The sequence below is a fragment of the Mastomys coucha genome, unplaced genomic scaffold, assembly GCF_008632895.1.
Source record: "Mastomys coucha isolate ucsf_1 unplaced genomic scaffold, UCSF_Mcou_1 pScaffold5, whole genome shotgun sequence".
Classification (NCBI taxonomy): Eukaryota; Metazoa; Chordata; class Mammalia; order Rodentia; family Muridae; genus Mastomys; species Mastomys coucha.
In genome coordinates, this window is record NW_022196911.1 from 90,675,537 (window position 1) to 90,680,671 (window position 5,135).

Genomic DNA, 5,135 nt, shown 5'->3' on the forward strand with positions numbered 1-5,135 from the left:
ACTTCCTCAAAGAGCACAGGCCTGGCCTCCTTCTCTAAGCAGACTCAGCCCCACCCCCTCCAGGTGGAACTCTCTAGAGTCCCCTGATTGGGCTTTTTGTCCCCACAGTCAACCTGCACTAGAAGCAGACTCCCTTGTTGGGTTGTGAATGTCTTTCACAGAGACAGGAATGGTGTCTGCCTGAGGTCCCTCCTACCCTCCAACCACCATGGCTCCCCTTCAGTGTCTGGTATTTTTGGAGGGGCTCACTGAGAACTGACTGAAGAAAGGAAAGAGGAAGGAGAAGGAGAAAGTGCGCATGCACATGCAGTGAAAGGTGAATGACCTAAAAGAATGCTGGGCTAGCTAACAACTCCTGGCTCAGCTTGAAGGATCTGAACACCTGTGTGACTAATATATCAACAAATCGAGAAGACCGGAAGCACTGCGGGTTGAGGGGTTCCTGAGAAGAAAGACAACACGTGATAAAGACTCTCTGTAGCATTTTACTACCCTGAGACTGCAGGAAACTAATCTGGGGATGGAATTTTTCTACCCTCAAAATTTCCCTTTCTTTTCTACGCTATAAAACCCTCAGGCCTCCTGCTCCTCTGCCCTGAGTCTGTCTCCCCTGCCATAGGGAAACTGCTGCCCTCCATGTTCTGATCAATGACCACCTGCTTCTATTAAAGGACTGGGTCCCGCCCCTTTTCTTTTATATTCAGGATCCTTCCATCAATCCCCTCCTCCTGCCTGGGGACCAAAGTTACAGATGCTACCAGGTGTCTCCAAACCCATTTTCCCCACAACACAATTCTGGCTTTCTTTCTAACTGCACATGAGTGCTGTGGTCCACAAGAAGTCAATCATCAAGGTGAGACCCACCATGGACTGGGCATACCTAGTAAAGACTCTGTCTTGTGACAGTGGCGGCTCCCTCCTTGAGGAAGCTTGGGTGCAGAGTGGACACAGTCCATGAACACACATGACAACACAAAGCAAGGCAATGTTAGGAAGGGTTGGGGCTCCTCTTTCTGCAGCATCAGAGAGGTCTCTCAGACAGGGAGAACCTGGAGCCTGGATGATGGAGAAAAGCACTCTGGGTAGGATCTGTGGTGATGGGGAGGGGGTTCAAGTGTCATCCAAAGATCAAATCCCCTGAGGCAGGCTGCTATCAGGGACTCTTCAGTTGAGAAAGAAGCAAGATTGAGGCTGGAAGGGAGAGACCCCATCTTAAGACCTGGTTGCTACAGGCAGAGGTGTGCTGCATGCCCCAAGATGGGGGTGGGGCACACCAGAGGAGTGAGCACTGTATCTATGCTAAGGAAGGATTGCTATTGCCCTAGGGCTAGGAATCAACTCATTTGTCCTTATCATACTTGATGCCAGAGGCTGAATCCCCAGCAGTGTGCGTGCCTGGAGGCAGGGGTGTGTGTGGGTGGGGTGGGGGGGGTAGATAGTCAGGCTTGGTGAGCCATGCTAGTAATCCCGACACTCAGGAATCATGTAGTTTAGGCAGGATGATCTCTATGAGTTCAATACTATCCTGGGTTACACAGGGAGTTCAAGGCCAGTCTGTGTGTGCTTTCAGTGTTGAAGTCCTGTCTCAAAAAAAAAAAAAATTTTTTTTTTTTTTTTTGAGAATTTTTTTCTCTCTGTATAGTCCTCACTGTACTGGAACTCACTCTGTAGACCAGACTGGCCTTGAACTCAGAAATCCACCTGTGTCTGCCTCAGAAGTGCTGGGATTAAAGGTGTGTGCCACCACTGCCTGGCTCAAATTTTTAAAAAGGGAAGACCACCCGTAGTGTACTGCATAGTATGACCTTCAGGGGGCAGGATGGACATTAGAGCAGAAGCAGAAGTCTAGAGAGTCATAAGCCCAGCCTAGAGACAGTGCTCAGCAGAGCCTGGAGTGGCCTGCTGTGGACTGTGACCCCCAAATAGGGAGGGGTAGATGTGGGGCTGCTTTGGGTCCAAGTAAGAAGGGCAAGAGAGAGTGGGCAGTGGTGGCACACGCCTTTAGTCCCAGCACTTGGGAGGCAGAGGCAGGCGGATTTCTGAGTTCTGAGGCCAGCCTAGTCTATGGAGTGAGGTCCAGGACAGCCAGGGCTACACAGAGAAAAACCCTGTCTCAGAAAAAAGAAAAAAAAGGGTAAGAGAAAGAGGAAAGAGAAACCAGAAAACACCTCTGGTTTTGTTTGTTTTTACCTGAACAGCCAGGTTTTTGATGGTCCATCTACCTGTGAGGCGACATCATGAAGTGAAAGAGATAAATTTAAAACTTGTGCTGGCTAATGAGAAAATTGCAGGTTTGAGAAAAACACAGTGGACCAAGGTCGAATATGTCCAAATAAGCCTGGGCAAAAATAAGCAAGCTGTTAAGGCATTCTGGGAACTAACAGGCCAAAAAGATATAGAAGAAGAGTGTTGTTTTTACATAGATCACTCAGGAAGAGTCAAAGATAATTTAGTCAAAATAAGAAAAGGTTTAGAACAAAGGAAACAAGAAAGAGCTCAAGGCAAAGGAAAAATTAAAGCTTTAGACCTGTGCTGACTAGAAGAAAAGTCATGGGCCTAAGAATCCATCACAAGCTGGCCCACATAGGCCTGGGAATGAGCAAGCAAGTTGTTAGATATCATAAGAGCTGGCAGGTCAAGAAGACATAAAACTATAAACATAGAGGAAAACATGTCTAGGCAAACGAGGACATGTCCAGGGCCCAGGCCTGCAAGGACTTGCCTGGGCAGACACTAAATAATGGATGGACCATCTTGGTCCTCTCAGATATGGTTTAAGGTCAGATGCTTTGTTGACTCAGATTAACACCAACTTTAGGAATTTTCCACTCTGTTCTGCACGTAATAGTTAATATTTGAACTAGCCAATCATGTATGGCCACAGTGATTCCTTTGTTCCCCCAGACCTTTTCCCTATATAAACGCCTAACTTTCGAGCCTCGTGGTCGGCTCCACTATCTCCTGTGTGAGATAGGTGTGGTGCCGGCCCAGAGGGCCCCAAAATTAAAAACTACCTCTTGTAATTACATCAAGACGGTCTCTCGTGATTCCTTGGGTGCACGTCCTCCCGAGATTTGAGTGGGGGTCTCCCCATGGGGGTCTTTCAGAAGGAGGCCCTGAGGAATGTCAAGAAAAAGCCAGAGCTCACTTTGAGCCTTGAGGTCCCCACAGGTTCTAAGTGGCAGAGCTGCATGATGAAGTATTGTCTAGAGTGCCACAGGGAGGTCTAGGCCAGAGATAAAGATCCCAGATTCAACAAACAAAACCCAGTCTGTGAAGCTGATGTAGGAGGAACTGAGAGCTATATGCTCATGTTAAAGGCGTTCCTCAACTTCCCTAGGATATAGAAATAGAACTTGACCATAGGAGCACACAAGGATGTGCTGTATAGTAACCTGGTCCTTAGAAACCATAAGGACAACGGGTGTGTCTAACATAATGAGTTTAGTCTCTGAGTGAAACTATAAGACAATGGTGATTTCAAAGAGAAAAGAGGAGGCAGAGAAGCAGATAGACTGCATCTCAGCAGGCAGGGGGCTCCAACCTTTCCTTAGGGTGAAGGTTGAGTACATTAAGGGGAGCCAGGGGGACAGAGAAAGCCAGACAGTGGTACAGTGGTGATGCACACATCCTTAATCCCAGCACTCAGGAGGCAGAGGCAGGTGGATCTCTTGAGTTTGAGGCCAGCCTGGTCTTCCAGGACAGCCAGGGCTCCACACAGAGAGAAACCCTATCTAGAGGAGCTAGGGGAGGGGACATGTACACATACATAGGTAGCTACCAGGAAGTCACAGAATCTTTTTATGGTCTGACTGGGAACAGGGTGGGTTATTTTCCATACCCCAGCATTTTGTTTCCACAGTTGGACCAGACCGGTCAGTCTGTAGCCAAAGAATTATGTAGAGCTAGAGTAACACCCAGTATAGCCCTGCTCAATTCCTCACGACCAGAGGCTATTACCTAACAATTTCAGTTCAAGGCCAGTTTCCTTTTGTATATTAGCCAGAACTAGTCACCTGGCATAGCAGTTTCCAGTTGTCCTTATCTCTTATCTCTAAGTACTCTGAGTGATTTCTCCCAGGGAAGGGCTATTAGTTCTGTGACAAAGTCACAGGAGGAATGATGGCACTGTGTGAGTGAGCACAGATTAGGACAAAATAGAGAGAGCCTCAGGTCCACTGTTACTCAGAAGGGACAGGGGAGGTGGAAGATGCAGCCAGTGCAGGAGAGGAAAGCTAGGCAGAGTGGACCCAGACAGGTATGGGGAAATTGTTGGAGCAAGAACACTGGCCATGTGGGTCAGAGGCTAATGAGGGTGAGATCAGGAAACAGACATTGTCTTCAGCAGAACTGTGGTCAGATGACCCGGAGGGAGAAGAGAGGTAGTTCAGAAGGACAGGGGACTGAGGTGTTCAGAGAGGTTGGTGGCAGGGCAGGGTATAAAAGACCAAGCCTCCAAAATGAAATGGCAAGAATGAGATTTGGGAGGGAGTTGGGAATGGGAGGGGCCACCCAGGGCCGGTTCCAAGGCAGCCAATCGGTGCACACTATCTGTGCAGGTGGGGCAGAAATTCCTTGGCCTTGCTGAGATAGTTTCCTTTGGTTTAGTTTGGTTTGAGATGGGGTGGGTTGTCCTATTTATAGTCCTGTCTGGCCTTGAACTCTTCCCTATGGTCTATCACTGAAGGAAGTCAGGATAGGAACTCAAACAAGGCATGAATCTGGAGACAGGAGCTGATGCAGAGGCCATGGAGCCAGGCAGCTTAAGGCTCGCTCCTCGTGGCTTTTTCAGACTGCTTTCTCTCAGACTCTGATCTCTCCCTCTCCCCCACACCCCCTTCTCTCTGATGTAAATAAATAAAAAACAAAGGGCTTGATCCATGATGGAGGAGGGAGTTCCTTGTAGACCAAAGGTAGAGCTTAGGCAGAGACAGGGCCATCTGGGAAAGTCCAGAGTCATCATAGCCCTGAGCCACGTGGGGTTGGTGACAGAGATGGGGAGTAGAGCACAAGGACAGAACAGGACAAGGCCTAGGTGCAGCTGCCGAGAAGACAAAGGTACAAAAGAATCTGGTAAGAAAATGGTTGGATTATACAGGGAAGAGCATCTGCAGGAAGAGCAGTCCAGTTCTGGG

General features: G+C 48.5%; 1 protein-coding gene across 1 annotated transcript in view; it reads right to left on the reverse strand.

The window, feature by feature from the left end:
• Nucleotides 1–5,135, reverse strand: part of LOC116078534 (transmembrane protein 92-like) — a 26,324-nt gene that overhangs the window by 12,055 nt on the left and 9,134 nt on the right. The gene's annotated exons all lie outside the window — the stretch shown is intronic.